Source organism: Dipteris shenzhenensis, chromosome 24, assembly GCF_047967505.1.
Source record: "Dipteris shenzhenensis isolate YYH24624 ecotype China chromosome 24, Dip_SZ_1.0, whole genome shotgun sequence".
Lineage (NCBI taxonomy): Eukaryota > Viridiplantae > Streptophyta > Polypodiopsida > Gleicheniales > Dipteridaceae > Dipteris > Dipteris shenzhenensis.
In genome coordinates this window covers 15839113-15858207 of record NC_141619.1, presented here as the reverse complement: position 1 = coordinate 15858207, position 19095 = coordinate 15839113, and the positions used below count along the sequence as shown (strand labels likewise).

Genomic DNA, 19095 nt, shown 5'->3' with positions numbered 1-19095 from the left:
AACTCATTCCAATCATCCTCAGACATATTTGTAGGCTTAGCTTCAATCCCTGCCAAGGGTTTAATCTACTTCTTTTGAATAAGCACATCCCTTATTTGTTCTTTCCATAAAGAAAAGTTTGTCCCATCAAACTTTTTAATGTTAAAAAACTCCTTTTCAGACATGGAAGAGGATGCCATGATGCAAATAAAGCAAAATCCCAAATGCTAGTGCCTCAAGAGAGAATCACACCAAATACCAGGTGCACCCAAATGTGTATGCCACAATAGTGTGAAATATCAAAGCTCAAAGCATCAAAAGATGCATCTGACTCATGTGCATATACTATGCATCCATATGAGCAAATCTGGCCCAAAAGAAAATGCCAATAAGTGCCAAATGACTCAAGCATAAACACCGTCCACTGGCATATGCATCAATAATATCTCATCCAAGAGAGCATAGCACTATCAGTGCATCACCAACAATGTGTCAAAGCTGTCCCTCAGCATAAAATAGCATCCATGTGCAAAGCGTCCATTAAAAAAAATAGCATCCCACAAGGCAATTTGGGCCTATAAGCACATCCAACAAGGACCGCAATGCATCCAAATGGCCTATAAATCATCCATTGCAACCCAATGCATACCACGAATGAGCGCACACTGCTCAAACTGCAACCAGAGTGATCTGCATAAGGTATGCTCAAGAAATCATAGTCCCACGGTAATGAGCGCTACTAAAAATAGAACCTGAGATGCTTCAAAACATGGGCGCCATTGCATAATCGGACTCAGCAAGAAAATCTACAAATATCTCTCTTCTGCCAGAACTCCAAAATCCCAACCGATGAGTGAGAAATGGGAGTCAACACTTATCCATTGCCATGTGGCATAAATCTAAGGTTTCAAAACCTTAGTATGAAAAATGCATAACAGAGAGACGAAATCGAATACACAGAGATTTATAACTCTGAAAATCCTCCACCAAATCACGCAAGAACTAATAGGTAGGGGTTTTTGGGCATCCGAAACGCAATGGGATAGTCGGTTTTGGAAACCGTGGTCTCAATCACTGGGTCCAACACACGGGCTGAAAAACGTTTTTGGAAATAGAGCTATCTGTAAACTCCACCGGAGTGCGAATGATGAGCAACATAGAAGTTTTAGGACCTCCTGAGTCCACTGAAACTGATAGATCTGCAAATGGTTGCTCCAAACTTGAGTTCCAACACTCGGGCAAAAAACGCAAGAACTGACACAGTGAGTCAGAAATCCAATGAAATGATCCTAGATTCAAGAATGAAGGTGTTTCCAAGCTCCTAAAGTAATGTGGACACCAAAAGCAAGCAATAGTTGCCTCTACAAGTCAATACGGAGTCTCTGTCATCGAACGGAACAGGGAAAAGCTCAAAAAACGACTTTTTCTTTGAAACCACTTAATAGGCTCTCAAAACCACTTCGCAAAGCCAAAGTGACTTTTACAAAGGTTCCTTCAAGGTCTCTGCACACTCGGATGCAAGTATAGTCGCCCACAAAGCTTCACACAGAGCTTCTCCTTCCTCCCACAGAGCTGCTCAGCTTCAAGCATTCACACACGCTCAGCTCGATCACCCGGGCTCTGATACCAGTTGAGAGTGCTCTCAACGGAAGCAAGAATGGAAGAAGGAGAGAGAGAGACAAAGCACAAGCTTTGGTGGGTGCAAAACCACCCTAATCTTCTTTTTCATTCATTTATATATGTGTTTGAGTATTGTACATAACCGGGGTTAAGGCATAGTGACCTTCAACCCCCACAGTGGTGGCACATGCACCCAGCTTACTGGTAGCCTAGCCTAGCCTATGCGATCATTTACATCATCGTCTAGCTATGGTGAGCACTTAGATGGTTGCCATGGGAGAATTTCTCGATCATCGGAGACAAGATCATAATAATTCAATGGGATGAGGAGGGAGGAGCGGTGGCACATACACATAGCTTTGCTGGTAGCCCAGCCTAGAGTAGGCAGTCATATACATCATCGTCTAGCCATGATGTGCAGTTAGATGGTTGCTCATGACGTGCGATTACATGGTAATTCTAACAGTGTGATATGTTCTCACAGTCTATCTTTGAGCTCAATGCTAGTTCTCATTCTAAACTATTGTTATTATAGCCTGATAAACCGACTGAATTCTAATCTAAGCTTATGAATTACATGCAAAGTCATCGTTATTACTGTCTGATTCGAGCTCAACGCAAATCTGAGCCTATGAGTTAGATGGTCCCTCATGCACAATCATTATTATTATAGTCTAATTCTGACTAAATGCTAATTTGAACCTATGAATTAGATGGTCCCTCAAGCATAGACATTTTCACTAAAACAATCTCGGTGGTTGATTGGGATTAGTATATTGTTTGGGATTTACATTTTTCCTTGTTTGGGATTTACTGAAACAAGGTGGTTGTTTGGGATTTACTAAAGGTTATATTTTGTGGGGGTTGCAGGTAGTCCTAAACCAACAAAAATGCATTTCGTTGCTAGTGCCTACCTCCTCTGGCCAGTGCCTACTTCCTCTAGCCTTAACTAGTGTTTGAGTTGACCCAATCATGATTGCATGATGTTCCAACTACCGAGTTGGTTTAGGACAATCTCATTAAGTCCAAGCCATCCTGGTTCTAGTGTTTGAGCTAAACTAGCCACACGGTTGCATGATATTCCAACCATCGGGTTGGATTAGGACAATAACATAACTGGTGTTTAAGCTGACCCAACCACGATTGCATGATGTTCCAACCATCGAGCTAGTTTAGGACAATCATATTAAGTCCAAGCCAGCCTGGTTCTAGTGTTTGAGCTGAATCCGCCACATGGTTGCATGATATTCCAACCATCGGGCTAGTTTAGGACAATCACATTAAGTCTAGGACAGCCTAGTAGACTATCCCAAAGCTCAATCACGAACAACTACCGGGCTGGTTTAGGCAACCACTGACCTATTGGAAGTGGTGGCCTTCAACCCTCAAATAGTGTGTGGAGCATGGTTTAATGAAAGAGGTTCACGGATACGAAACGTGGATTTGGGGATATAAAATCCCATAAGCATTGGAGCCCCCTTGGGGGCCTTGGATATAAAGGAGCTTATTAGACCCTCCTATCTAATCCCTCCTGGGACCTTTTGGGGAGGGGAGGAGGTATGACATGGCTAGGAGACAGGGGATCGAGACCCCCCGCACTCGGTGTCACCTAGGACATGTGGTAGCCTACATGGCTTCCTATAGTGGTATCAGAGCAAGCATTAGACCTGTGGACTATGGGAATTTATTGGGCGCGGCCCCTGTTGGAAAGCTGAAAGGAAAGCAAAGAGTGGACACAAACTCAGAATACTTGCATTACTTGCTTTTAGAATGAAGAAGAGTGAGGTCCTTAAGTAGGCACCTCATACATGCTCACTGACATCACTGATGACCTCAGAGCTCCACAATCATCTCCTCAATCTGCTCCTAGATTCTCTCAATCATCCTATGTGGCTTTCCACCACCTAACTGTGCTTGTGGGCACCTAACTGTGCCTCTAGCACTCACATATAGAAACATAAGGTGTGCCTGAGGCATACACCTTGAGATATCCCAACAAACCCCCCCTCAAGGAAATGCCTCAGGCTATGTCAAGGATACATCTAGTCTCATAGTTTCTCATGCCATCTCATGGTGGTCAAGGATAAATCTATGGCTAGGTTCTCATGCTAGCAAGGGTTCCCTTGGGTGTAAGGTAAACAAAAAGGGATACAGAAAGACCTTTCAATAGTTATCTCCCCTGCATGTACATGCACACAATGTCTGCAGGAGGTACCATGGAACAAAACATACACATGGCCTACATCATAAGGTGACCAGAGGTGTTTACAAAACACACAAAACATAATAGTTTATTTTCATTCATTTTGGAGGACTATCCAGGCTGAGTACCTTGACATAAAAAGAGAGATCTGGAGCATACATAGAGATGTGTTTAAAATGCATAATCTTCATGGGATGTCTCATCTTGTGGAGGCAAAATATCCATGTCAAGGCAAGGTCTTACCACATGGGCAGTGTCTAGTGCCTTATAAGATGGTACTATGATAGAACAAGTGGATCTGAAAATCATATCCTTCAAGAGAAAAATTATCTTGTCATCTCCATAGTTGTGTAGAGAAGCATATCTTAGGTATCTGACCTTCATCTTTTTCTTGTACTTGGAGTCAAATAAAAGTGCCATGAGAGGGTAGATCTTTGGCTTTGTAGTTGCTTCCTTTTGGAAACCATTGTTTTGGCAATCTTCAACAAGGAAGTCAGGTTGGCATTTTCATCCTTTGTAGCATAACAAGACATTGCTTTACGTTTTGGCTTTTCACATATTTTGCATAAGCAAGCCATGAGAGGGTCTAACCCAAGTATTGGGCAGTGTCTTCTCTCTTACAGAGCTTAAAATAACAACTGAAATGCTTCAAAATATAAGCATTTAATGTAGCAAAGTCTTGTGACCAAATTTCAACAATGATGCTTCTTCTTACATGCTTCATAGAGGTGGCTAAATTGAATACTTTCCAATCAAAACCAGGTCTAGCAATTCAAAACAAAACTGAAGCCACACTTGTACTGAAGTTATTGAAAGTTTCAAAAAACCAGAAATGCTAGAGTAGCGTTTTATGTAGCATCATCTTCAAAAACTTGTCCAAAACTGTCAAAACTAAAAGGCTGAACTTGGAGGGCTTGTAGCTCACTCTTCAAAGCAAGGAAAAGAGGGCTTTTTGAAGCAAAAGAAAGCTCATATACCAGAGAGGGTCCAGCACAGAGGTTGGACGAAATGGTGTGCACTTTTGCCCGAGGGAGTTGCTACAGGCTGAACCTGAGTTTTGACAATTTCTCCCTCGTTACTAAACCAAATGACCTGAAAAATGGCTCAAAATCTTTGTCTTGAGGTCACCCATCTACTCCTAAAAGGGCTCAGGCAATGGCAGAGCAGGCAGGGAGTATTGAGCAATAGAAGAAATTCGTTGTTTGGAGAATGGCAGCCAACAGAGACGTTTTTTTTTCAATTGCTTGCAGGTGGAAGTTCGCCCATACTAGAGGAGTTTTTAGCTCAGAGGGTTTGGGCAATGGTCGTTTGTAGGTGGAGAATCAAGCTCTCAAAGATTTTGGGAAGAAAGAGGAAAATGGAGAAGAAGAAGATGAAGAAGAAGATGATGATGTGGCAGAAATGGGCTCAAGGGGGATCAAATGGCTCTGATACCATGTTGGAAAGCTGAAAGGAAAGCAAAGAGTGGACACAAACTCAGAATACTTGCATTACTTGCTTTTAGAATGAAGAAGAGTGAGGTCCTTAAGTAGGCACCTCATACATGCTCACTGACATCACTGATGATCTCAGAGCTCCACAATCATCTCCTCAATCTGCTCCTAGATTCTCTCAATCATCCTATGTGGCTTTCCACCACCTAACTGTGCTTGTGGGCACCTAACTGTGCCTCTAGCACTCACACATAGAAACATAAGGTGTGCCTGAGGCATACACCTTGAGATATCCCAATAGCCCCCATGTTGACAGCATGTGGCGATTGGAAGTTTTGTGGCGGCGGATTGTTGCGATTCGTGCGGAGGCTGAAAAGTGTGACATTATGATGGTTGTTCCTTCCTGAATGCTCTCATGTGGCAAACTCCCTTATGGCATTTGGTAGATGTACCGATGGGATTTATTGGTGGCTGGTCCTGACTCGATCTTGTGTTGGCCATGGTCGGGTTTGGTTAGCACCAAGTTTGGTTTACCTCGGGGTTTGGTCACAGGGGGGTGTTGGAGGTGGTAGCCTTCACCCCTCAAATAGTGTGTGGAGCATGGTTTAGTGAAGGAGGTTCACACCTGTGACACATGGATTTGGGGATATAAAATCCCATCTCGGGGGGGTCACTCATCATATGTAACCCTATCACGTGAGTTCAACAGAAGGATATTTTTTTTATTTCTAAAATTTACAGAAATAAATATACATAAGGGACTATTTTAAATAGTTTTGGAAAAAATTTACAGATTTGTATAGAAAAGGGGTACATTTTATTAATGAAAAATTTACATATAAGGGATTTTAAATATAGGCCTTGAACGCACGTGATATAGAGGGTTTATGCATAGTGACCCCCCCGAGAATCCCATAAGCATTGGAGCCCTCTTGGGGGCCTTGGATATAAAAGAGCTTATTAGACCCTCCTCTCCAATCCCTCCTAGGACTTTTTGGGGAGGAGAGGAGGTATGATGTGGCTAGGAGGTGGGGGATTGGGACTCCCCACACTGGGCATCACCTAGGACATGTGGCAGCCTACATGGCTGCTTACATGACTTCCATTGTATATGAAACAAGTAAACTATCCCAAAGCTCAATCACAAGCAACCACTGGGATGATTTAGGCAACCATTGACTTGCATTGTATCAAGCATGTGTATGATGTGCTTGTTAAACATCTTGCATCCCGTCTGCTTTCCACAGATGTCCTTTTTATTTATAGAAACTCTCAAAAGATGCATGCAGAGTGGAAGAAATGTCTAATCATCCCAATTCGAGTAGTCTATGGGCTTCAATAGAACGCAACAAAAGGAGAGATAGCCTAAGTGCAGGAGTCATTGCAATAGCGGTGATGTTTTGGCATGAAATTACAAGGTGTTGGTAGGGTTGTCACTCTATGAACTTTAGGGTGCAGGCTAACGCTTGTGAAGACTCAAGAATGGTATTTACCTGAATGGCTTGATGTTGCTTTGCCGAACACTCTTCCAATGAATCCCATCGAACAGTTCTGCCATTTTTGAGAGCATTAGAATTACTCAAGGTTGGAATCAAACTCAGGGCTCACAGTGGTGGGACCACGTTATCAGTAAAGTTCATCAAAGTGACTTCTATGCTTGAACTCCCAAAGATCACAATCTTTGATCCAACAAAAATCATACTCAAGAATTTGATGGCATATGAGCTTACGTCCAAGTCCGAAACCAAGCGAGAGTTATGTGCGTATGTATTGTTTATGCACTGCTTGATAGCCATTCCACAAGATGTAGATGTTTTAGCCAAAAATGGTGTACGATCAATCATATTATAGATAGCAAGAAAATTGTTGAAATGTGAAATAGCATGTGCGAGAACGTAACTAGAAGTTATTCCGAACGATGGGAAACAATGGCTCGTGAAATCAACGAACACTGTGAGACCAAGTGGCATATGAATGAAGCTGAGTTCCATGATTTGTTCATGTCTAGGGCGTGGAAGCAATTTTTTGCAATAGCGGCGGCATCGTTACTGCTTATGACAACTATCCAAACTGCCTTTTTGATAATGAGCTACTATATGAAGCACTGAGCTGAGAGCTCTAACATTTCGAAAATGGGGTCAAACAAGGAAGCCATGTACTTGATTAGAAGTATGCATAATGCCATATGATTTTGCTTTTAAACTTAATGCCATGTGGTCCATTTGTATCATTGTTCTCCTCCTCCACACTAATTAGATGTTCACCTAAAAGGTTTTTCTTAACACAAACACAAATCTTGTATGTGTCTGCACTCGGGTGTGTGTAGGCAATTTGGTGTGGCCTCTTCCTTTGAATGTTTTTATTAAAATTTTCAAAGGTTTTAGTTGACATTTTGTAGGTTTTAAGCAAAAATACGCTAAAATGCCTCGTAATTTGAAGGTTTTAAAGTATTTTATTTTCAAATTTGAAATAAATATGCCATCACCTGACATTGAAACACTAGAGTATTTACTTGAATGGATGGGGGTACTCGTTTAGTATGTTTTAAAGAGCATGATGCCGCACCATCTATTCAATTCCGATTTTCCAATTTGTGTGTATGTCTACATATAATGCATACTATTATGTGCATTTGTGTTCATCTTGTAGAGAGGGTACAATAGTCCATGTATCCATATAGAAAATCAATAAACTTGGACATGCACTCTATAGGAATGTATATGCAATACTTCCCTTTGACTGGTAGTGAAAAAAATGAGCCCCAAAAAAAATCATTTTTAAAATAGGGGGATGAATACTCAATGAATATAAGTTGCCTTACTCTTCTTATCAGGGGGGGTCACTATCTGTAAACCCTATATATCACGTGTGTTGAAGGCCTATTTGTAAAACCCCTTATCTACGAATCTATCATGAATAAAACATGCCCTTTTTCTATTCAGTCTATGAATACCCCCTTTATATGATACCCTGTTGTATGCATAAAAGGGGAATTTTAAAAATTCCTTTTGTTGAACCCATGTGCTATGCCTACATTTTATGAGTGAACCCCCCGAGTTACTCTTTGAGGTATTTTATCACAAAAAACTATTTTTATCACTCTTAATTATGTCAAAACTAAAGTATTTAGAGCTTTATAAAACTTATCAAATTCATAATCATATCCCCGTAATAAGGACATTTGAATAATCCATGCCATCAATGCATCATAAAAGCACTATAGAACTATCTTCCAATTACATTCTTGTAATTCGCATTCATTCAAAGTAGAACTATTGTATAGCACTTGCATCGAGGGTTATTTATAAAACCCCCTACTCACATATTTTTGAGATTTAGATATATCCCTTTTTATAATTTAAACACCGCTTTTGTATGGAAAGTTTCACTTTTCATATTAAAACCCCCCCTCATATATGTGTATTTTCTATAACTCCATAAAAGTAAAAGCCCCCTTTTATGAAACTGTTATCGTAAACCTTTTAGTACATTTGCTACCCTTAAAATATCAAGAAAATTTTCTTATCTTATAATAATTGGAAAATACTATCCCCTCACAAGTACACGGACAAATGTACAAATAATATATTTTTTCTTCAATACTAACTTGCAATTTCATCACTTTTCTTATCGTTCTTTGTCTCTCTTTGATGTCACCTTGTTAAATTAATATAAGTATTTTCGTTTCTTATGGAAAAATTATCTATCTCAAAATTTAGAGTTTTTATAAACAATCTTTCTTTATCGCTCACTTATATCCATGCAGTGACTTGGGAGAAAGGCTATACTTCTCTATCAATGTCTTGGCCTTGTAGCTGTAAACTCATTATGTACATAATCTAAATCTTGATCTTAATACAATTCCCTTTCAAATCTTTAAATCAAAATTCTTAGGTGAGTTGAAACTCACATGTCATGTTGGTATGTTAATTGAATAAGCCTATAAAGCATGCAAGTTTATCTTGAACTTAAATATTTTTTGTATGAAAATGAAGTACCACGGCTAGTCACTTTTGATTCCTATTTATATGCACATGAATATGGTTTATTAGATCTTTCGCTATTTTTAAATTTCTATTTACGCCAATGCATGATTGACTATAGCCATTTTTGTGATTGATGATTATGATAAACAAGATATCCCTTCTTCACCTTTGCTTCTTATGTCATCTTCAGGTCTGCTTCTTTTGTCATCTTTGTGAAGTTGGCAAGAGAACACGTATTCAAAATCTGAAGCTGGATGGGAGTGTGTCTCATAATTCCAACATTGGAGGAAAGCTAGATGGGAATATCTCTAATTATTCCAAGATGGGACTATGTCTCATTATTCCAAGATGGGAGGGGCTGGATGGTGAGCCAGAGGGTTCCATTGAGAGGGGGCTGAATGGCAAGATAAAGGGATCCATTGTAGGGGGACTAGATGGTGAGCCAAAGGGATTTATTGGAAAAGAGATTGAGGAGAGTTTTGGATCTTGTTGTGTCTACAGGGATCCATTGTGGGAGGGGATACAAGCTACAAGAAGTTCAAGATGGTTGAGTGCAAGGGAGTGTGCAAGGGCATAAGGCCGAGAGTGAGATGGGTCAGTGTAAGGAAGTGTGCAGGATGGTGCAAATTTGGTGTCAATTTAAGAATGTATGGACATGCAGAGTAATCAATTAATTGGATACAAGTATACTACTTAATGTCAGAATGTAATGATGATTTGCATAGATTATTAGATTTTGAGTATGTTTAATAATTTATTGAATTACAATGATAATAATTGGGCTTGCATGGAGAGTATGTATAGCTGGCACTTAATTACCAATCATTCACTAAGACTTAATTTGGCAAATGAACCATTGGGAATGAAACCAATTAAGTGTGTGTAAGGGTTGCACCAATTTAATAATTTAATGACCACAATGACAACCATCACACTTGCATGCATCATCAAGCTTGCAGTTAAGTACCAATTCACATTTAATTTTTTGGCCCAGCTGGGTAGCATGCATTGGATGCATGATTTTTTGGAGATGCCACTGTGCTGGCATGCATGATTAATTTGGGCAGCTTAAATTTGCATACTAACACTTAATTTGGTCGTTGAAAAAAAGATAAAGAAAAAAGATCAGTGTCATACCTTCCAAATATTTGTCAGTATTCAATTAAATTATCGTTGTGTAAAAAAAAAAAAAGTCATGCTTTTCAAGTACCTTCACTCCATTGTGGAGTCAGCATTAGAGTTGGAATCTATACTATGAGACAAACTAGATAAAGCTTGCTTGTGTGCAATGGTTGGTATCTTCACCTTGATGGGGAGGTTGCTGCTCTTTAAGGAAACCTTCTTTGAGAGGTTACCTTTTGGAACCCATGACCATAAAATAGCATCAACAGATTCCCAACGTGGAGGATCACCTTTATTGCAAATCCAAATCTTGTTCCAACAATTTGCATACACCTCCTCAATTTGTGCATTGCATCTTTTGCATATAGGTGCCCAATATTGTATGAGAACCTTCTTGAAATTTTTAGATTTATTACCCTTCTGTACATCAGTTTGAGCAATGCCTAGCCAAATTGGGTCAATTTTTTCTACTGGTCGGACCAAAAGAAAGTGTCCTTTTTGTACATCAACCATTGGATCAAATGATTGTTTTGGCTTTTTCCTTTGAGGTCCATAGTAGAGATCATTCAACTCTTCAATTCCTTGAAACTCATCGTTTTCATTATCAACTACTTGCACACAATCAATATGTTGCGTCTTTGGCCAAAATCTCTTGTACATGCCCTCTACACTATTGTTTGGTTTATCAAGCTCATCAATCATGTTTTTCCAGTACTTCACTACCGGCTTGTAAAACTTTGTGAAAGATGCTTCTGGACCTTGCAGGTGCGCCCATTTTTTCCAAAAGTGTACACACTCCTTAATACCAACTATCGTATCTGAGTGATCCTTCACATACTCAAACATGGGTACACAAGGTGACTCTCCACTTGGTAGCATTGGTGACCATCCGGATGTCTCTTCCACAACTCAATGCCACCTTCACTTGGTTGCCAATCTAATGATCGTGGATGCACTTTATATTGCATGATAGGAACTTCATTTCACATAAAGAACCAAAATTGGAGAGGCTTTGAGTGTCCCACTAAAGCATCTTGCCCATCGCATAGGCATCCATCAACATAGCTCTTGAAATCAAGGACTTTCGTTACCAAAAATGGCATTGGAGAAGACTCCTCACATTGTCAGAATATTGTCCCAATGGCAACAATCTTTCCATTGACAAGCAACTTGACTTTAACCCCCACTTTCAATGTGGCACCTGCATACATAACATTTGTTATAGTTCAATATTGATATTTGATGGTGTGACTTAGGATGAAAATTCTTTACAAGATTTCATTGCATGACCAAATCTTCCTAAACCTTGGTGCTTTGAATTTTAGCCAGTAAAATCTGGCTACATGGCCAAATCTTCATAGACCATGGTGCTTTGAAAGGGAGATAGCAAGATTTGTCCACACAACCAAATCTCTCAAGATGCTAGTGCTTTGAAGAAACCATCAAGATTTATCCATACAACCAAATCTACTTAGACCTTGGTGGTTTGAAAGAAGCCAAATATCCACATACCTTGGTGCTTTCAAAGAAGCCCACAAGACTTGGCCACATGGTCAAATCTCCCCATACCCTGGTTTTTTGAAAGGAGCCAACAAGATTTGGCCACATGGCCAAATCTCCTAAGACACTAATGCTTTGAAAGAAGCAATAAGATTTGGTCACATGGCCAAATCTACTCAGACCTTGGTGCTTTCAAAGAAGCTAGCAAGATTTGGATGCACGGCCAAATCCTTCGAGACCTTGGTGACTTCTTTCAAAGCACTGAGAAGATTTGGTTGTGGTGTTCTATCAAACTTGGGGAGATTTGTTGTGGGCTTCTTTCAAAGCACTAGGATATGGGGAGTTTTGGCCATGCAACCAAATCTTACATGCAAAATTCAAATTTGAAATTTGAAATTCAAGTTTCAAATTTTGAAATTAGTATCTAGAGATCCTACTTTCAAAAGCATCATACATGCTTTTCATGATTCATGCTATTACACTTTAAAATCATACTTTTACTTTAAAAGCAAACCTAAAAATCTAAAACTATTTAAAAACCAAAACTTTAAAAGGCAAAGCTAAACAAACCTTTTAAACCAAGCATAAAAAGTAAAACTATGAGAAGGAATTGAATTCATCTTCATGGGGGATCAAGTGCTAGGCTCACCTTGTTCTCTCCCTTCCTAGATCTCAAATGTGTAACTAGGGTGGTTTGAGAGCCTTAGGACAATGTCTTAGATGGGGTAGTTCTTGGAAAACACTCCTCCACCCTTGTTTATCTAATTGCAAGCAAAAAAGTTCAAAACTATGTCAAAATGAGAGGTCCTGGGAGGCTCCCCATCCCATATTTGTCCTAACAATGTGCATTAACTAGCTAGATTTTAAACTTCCATTACCAATTAAACATTCCATAGGTTCCACACTCAATAGTTGGATTAGAAAGAGGTCTTTTTTTTTTTTTCTTTTGGGGCTCTACATCCTTTTTTGGGGGATTGGAGGGAGCATGCTTTTTGTGGCCATTTCTCCTTGCCTCCATCCTTCCCTTTTCCTCCATCCTTCCCTTTTCCTCACTCCCACACAGCCCCGCACACCCTCTTCTTCTGCTTGCGCCCTCCTACCTGTTCTGCATGCCCTCTCCTCTTTTCCACATGCTGCCCTCCTTCCTGTTCCACATGGCCTCTCCTCCCTTTCCATGTGCTATGTTCCATCGCTCGAGGTCGCTCCTCCAAAGGCGTCCCCCTCCCTCATGCTGAGTGTGCCTCCTTCGCCTACTCTTTCCCATGCACTGTGTTCTGTCGCTTAAGGTCTCTCCTCTTGCAGAGATCAAGGAGAAAGAAAGAGATGGGATGCAAAGTCAAGAACAAAACATCACGGCACCCCAAGGACCACAGCCATTTGCCCATATCCATGATTTCATCCCCTCCCCCTTCAGGCCCATTGTGGCACCTCCACTTGTTCCTCCATTTCCCTTGCTTGCCATGAGTAACTTGTGCCCTCCTTACAAGCTTAGAAGACTACTCCTACCCCAGATCCCTAGAAAGGCTCACCACCCCACCCATCTTCAAGAGACCCATCTCATCAGTGGCCCTGGAAAGAGCCTCATTTAAGGTGTGCAATGAGAATATGCTAAGAGAACTCTTCCTCAGCAACCCAAGATAGAAGCACGGGTGAATTTGCCCATACGTGCACACTTCGAGTATTGTACTATTACTCACATGGTTTCAAAGGAAGAGATGAAATGACATCTTCTGCATAACTATTCCCATTTTCATTTCATTGCTACTTGTACTAGTTGAAGAATCCCCTTCGCTCCACTATTTTGGTAAGGAAAATGTATATTATCTTGTTGGTGGACTCTGCTTGTCCATTGCCTTGGTGATAGTGATGTGTGATTTTTCTATGGATCAGCATGAAGCTAGACAAAAGCTCTTAGATTACCTCATTGACAAAATGTGTTCCTCTATCTAAGACAATTTCAATGGGGCATCTGAATTGTGTCATCACATTTTCATACACAAACTTTGATGTGTTTCTAGTATCTTCTTTTCTTGTTGCTTTAGCTTCAACCCACTTTGTGAAGTAGTATGTGGCCACAATGATGTAGCGTGCTTGTGTTCCCTTTGGGGATAGATGTATGGCTCCCTCAATAAATTGCCCATTTTTTGAATGGTTGTTGAGCAGTAACTATCATTAGGGGGTTGAAATCCTTGTGTGGGGTTTGATTGTTCTTTGGCATACATCACACCATTTGACATAGTCATAAGCATCTGCCAAAAGTGTTGAGCACCAATGTCCTACTAAGAGGATTTTTCTTGCTATTTCTTCTTCTATAAAGTGTCATCTTGCAACACTTCACATATGATGAGTGGGATTTCATGTGGCATGACACATCTGTACATGGTGTGATCTTTTTCCATTTTATAGAGTTGGTTGACAATGAGTTGATGTGGTGTAGATTTGATTATGAGTTTTTTGGCTTTAAGTGGGCACAATTCTGGCGGGGGTCTACCTGCCATTAGGTATCCAATGATATCTACACACCAATCTAGAATAGTATCTGTTTGAAATAGTGTGGCATTTGGCAAGTCATCTTCTATTCTAGTAGCTTCTTCTCCCTACTTGACAAAAGACATCTGATCGGCAATGTAGTGTTGGAAACCTTTGTAGACCACTATTTTGAAACTAGATTCTTGAAACCAGAGGAGCTATCTAGTTATTCTTCATGTTGTACATAGACAGCTCACAAGATAAAGCAATGTGTGATGGTCTATGTAGAAGAAAAAATCATTTGCCAATAAATAGTGGAAATTTTTCTTAAAATTATACACCATTGTTGGGTCTTCTCTTTCTATGGTGGTATAGTTGATTTTTGCATCAAACACTTATTTCATTGATTTTGGACTCATATGTCTACATTTGGACTAATCCTAAAACTCCTTCCCAAATGGAAAGTTTACTTTATGAAAATGTTGTTCAAGAATCAAAAGTTTACTTTTTTGCATTGTCATTTCCACATAATAAATTTCAAAATATCTCTCTATAATGTTGCACTTATAATTTAATAAAAAATAATAGTTTAATTACATCTAAATGTATGAAAACATTATATGCATGCATGCATGCCTGTATGTATGTATGGACCATGCATAACATTAATTTACAATAAGAGTCCTCTAAAATCTTCAAGATATCATAACAGTATTACCAAACACCTTTTGAGAGTTTAAAAACTCTAAAATCCAATAGATATGGAGTCACACAAGACACTACACATGCATGCATGGAATGTACTTCTCGTTGTTGATGGAAAGCCATTGATACATATGGTGGGACTAGTGCATTGCACTTGTCCATGGGGCATGGGCATGCTCGTAGGGCTTTTAGTTGATTCGTGTCGGTGTGGGATTCATGTTGTGATGACTATTGATGGAGGCAAGGGAGGGGAAAAGAGAGAAAGAGAGGGAGGTAAGAAAGAGAGGAAAAGGAAGGGGAAAGGGAAGGAGGGGGGGAAGGGAAGGATAAAGGGAAGGGAAGAGGGGAGAGAGAGAGAGGGGGGGGGGGGGAGGAAGGGGGAATGGGAGGGGAGGTGAAGTGGAAGGGAAGGGAAGGGTAGGGTAAGGAAGGGTCCCAACCATGAAAATAACATCTATTCCACACAAAACTTCTCAAGCACAAGGATCTTAATTTCATTAAGTCTTAGGAAAAGCATCATATCCAATGGACACACACACGTATGCTAGAACTCGGGGGGTTCACCAATACATTTTAGTGTACCATGTGCATTCAAAAGGTGTGGTATTCTAATTTAACTTTTTGGAAAAATTTAACCTTTAGTATCTAAACTTGGCATTTGAATTCCATAACGCTTGGTTGCAACTCATGGCTTGTGTCAGTTGTGGCAATTAGTTGATCATCTTTTCCTTGTGGGTTCATTTTAAGAGCACGATTTCTATTTTAAGCTCATTACAAGAGGCTTTCATTATGTGTAAGGATTACTCTGCCTCTTCATTTTGGCTTAGGGCTTTAGAAAGCTGAAGGTCTTTGTCTTGTAGACAAATTGTTGCTTGTTGTGCATCATTTCTACTTTCCACTATAGCATTTTGTACAAGGACTTGATGTCCCATTTGATTTACCATGCTTTCTTTGGTTTGAAGTGCTAGAAACATATGCCTTTCATTTTCACAACATTGCTCTTCTAAGGCCATACTAGCCAATAGTTTTGACCATTGTTGCATCTTTTGAGTATGATGTCGTATGATTTGGGAAGTGGAGTTGCCTTGTTTATATTGAAAATATATTTGGCTTCTATGCATCCATATGGTACCTTGATCCTTATCCTATATGGAAACATGTTGCTGAGTGTGATTCAAGATGATATGTGGTTGAGGCAATGGAACTATAGACTTATCAATAGCATTGACTTGTGATGCTTGAAGACGAACATGATCCGGTTGGCTAATGAGGTGGATTTGAAATGTGGATCCCTCATGGAATTTTCCCCTTGAGTTATTCTACTTTGCTTGATGTGGTAGCAATTCTTAACTGAGCTCCACATGGTCAATCTCATACTCAGCTCTGGTTCAATATGCCATTGATGGCATCCACATTGAGTGCAAGATGGGTCTCTATTTACCATTTAGGAGATAAAATAAATGCATCAAAGTACTCCATTTCATGGGTTTAGAGGGGTGTTGAAACCTATTCTTGCTATATTTCATATCCAATTATAATGGATGGTAGATGGGCAATGTAGCTCTTACCATTATGGGTTGTGGATACATATTTTATTAGCAACAAGGTAATCTATTGACCCCAATTCTATATTTTGACCCTCACAAGGAGTGTAGGAGTTTTTATGGGCATAAGGTGTTTTCTCACTCCTATATGATTGAAAAATTTAGCCATAAACTTGGATTCTTCCTGGCATACTGGGTCCAGAATCATATCATGGCATATTCCATTGCATTGGACTTTGTGCCAAATGGGAACAATTCTTGAATTTGGGAGAACCTTGCATCCAAATGTTTTATAAGATAGTCTTCTTGTGGCTTTTTAAATAAGTACCTCAGACAATAATGTAGAGCAGCAGAACTCCTTCACTATTTTGGCATTTTTGGAGAATGTCTTTTTGGAGACAGATTTTGCTTAAGCATACTTTTGGAGACAGATTTTGCACTCTCTTTTTGTACATAAGAACTCTTGTTTAACAATAGTATTTTTGGCGATATTTTTTATATATGAAAACCTTACTGGGTTCCACTTGTCTTTCTTAAATATTTGTCCTTTCAAATTTGGCTTTTCATAATTGTCTTTTCTGCGTTGATGTCCTTTCCTAATTTTCTTAAGTAATTAAAAGTCTTTTCATAATTTCTTGAGTTTGAATTTCATAATTGTCTGAAGTAATTAATTGTCTTTCCACTTCTTACCCGCTCTTGTGTTTGTTTTTGTTTTTGTGTTTATGTCTATGTTTGTCCAATCCCCCCAAATTAGACATGGTATCACGTCGCACGTCCCATGAGTATGTAAACCCTCAGAGGAGGAGACATCATGGTATGTACTCTCTAGAGGACATTGATTCCACTTAGTCGACTCCTAAGGGGCCTAGCCTTGTGATTACCCCTTGGCTCGACTCCTCTCGAGCCTAGCACTGTGATGACTACCCCTAAGGAAACTCATTTACTAGCAGCCCATGGCTTCGTCGAGAGTCTCGATGAGTTTGTTGCACAAATGAGCGATGGAGAGGCAGCAAGATTCTTCTCTTTTCTATCCTAGAGGACCTCAATTATTCCCTTTCCTACACTGATGGTTGGACCTACTCGATAGCTGTCCCCTCTAGCCCCTTTGATCGAGGGGTCATCACTTGGGCATACCCATCATAAGGGAAGGAAGAGTAGGAAGGGTTGAGGATATTGTGGTGACTTGGGAGATGTAGACAAGTCAGCACACCCACATCCCTACAGGTCTCCACTTGGTCATGAGACCTAGTACTAGAGTCCCTAGCCCTCTCCCACTCCCTCTGCTACTCCTCACTCCATAAGTGCTCTAACTTTGCCACTCCCATGACTCCTCCTTTCCCACCGAAGGACCTGTACTATGAAGTCACTAGGGGTGGAGAGATAATAGAAAATAAAAAGGGCTCAAAAGTGCTGGCCAACATGAGATGGATGATGAGCCACCACTTCAAGAGTAGCACAGCTACTGACTGGCAGTACTAGGATGACAAAAAGAAGAAGGAATTCATCATCAAAGGATTGAAAAGACAATACCCTAACCCCACAAATTGGAAGTTCAATGAGGATTACATGCAAGAGTGTATGTGTGCTATCTTGAAGCATTGTAGGTCAACCTTGCGAACTTCCATTGCAAAGGGAAAGACTAAACCTAGCTGGGTAAACAAATTTCACTAGAAGTTTTTGAAGAAGGAGTACAAGGACCAACCCCAAAAGTTTGATGGTTAGAGAAGGAATGCGATGAGATGGCTGGACGCTGTAGGTGCTTCACACTTTGGTGCAGGCAAACTGTTGTTTGAGGCATGGGTGGTAAGTCTACTTCTTCTCATTTAATTTATTATACTATTTTATTTTCTTACATATTGAGTGCACTTTATCTAACTCTTGTAAATTGGGCCCACAATAAGTTGTGATGGGTTGCCTTCCCATAGACAAAGAGACAGGTCAAGCATTCCGCATCGGAGCGAAGTCATGGTTTATTGAGATGGAGGCGGCGGGAGCGACAGTTGATTGGGTTGAGGTGGCTACTCACACGGTATAAGTCTACTCCTACTTGTCATCTCACCTCTTAAATTGTTTTATTCTTTATGTTCCAATCTAATTTCCAATTAATATGGTTTCACTCTTAGGGTGCCAGTTTGAACATCCCATCATCAGTGGAGGTGAGCAATGATGACGAGGAGGCAACTCTCGATGGATTTGGCTTACACGGCTTCGACAAGGGCCAAGGATCATCAGGTGTAGCTTACGAGGGCCAAGGATTAGGCCATCGCGACCATGACGATGATGATGAGAATTTAGATGAATAATATAAGTAGTATTAGTAGTAGTTTGTATATACTTCGGCATGTATCTACTTTTGTATGTCAGCTCGTTTGAGTGATTTTGTATCACCCTTTTCGAAAGGAAAATTTTGTAACAAACAAGGTTGTATATACTTCGTCATGTATATGCTTCTGTCTCTCAGCTCATTTGAGCGATTTTGTATCACCCCTTTCACAAGGGAAATTTTGTAACAAACAGGCTTTGAGAGTTTTATC

At 40.0% G+C, this 19095-nt stretch overlaps 1 pseudogene; it reads left to right on the top strand.

Annotated features, from left to right (window-relative positions):
- Nucleotides 1–18864, top strand: part of LOC147886276 (uncharacterized) — a 78975-nt pseudogene extending 60111 nt beyond the window's left edge.
- Nucleotides 18865–19095: the final 231 nt, after the last annotated feature.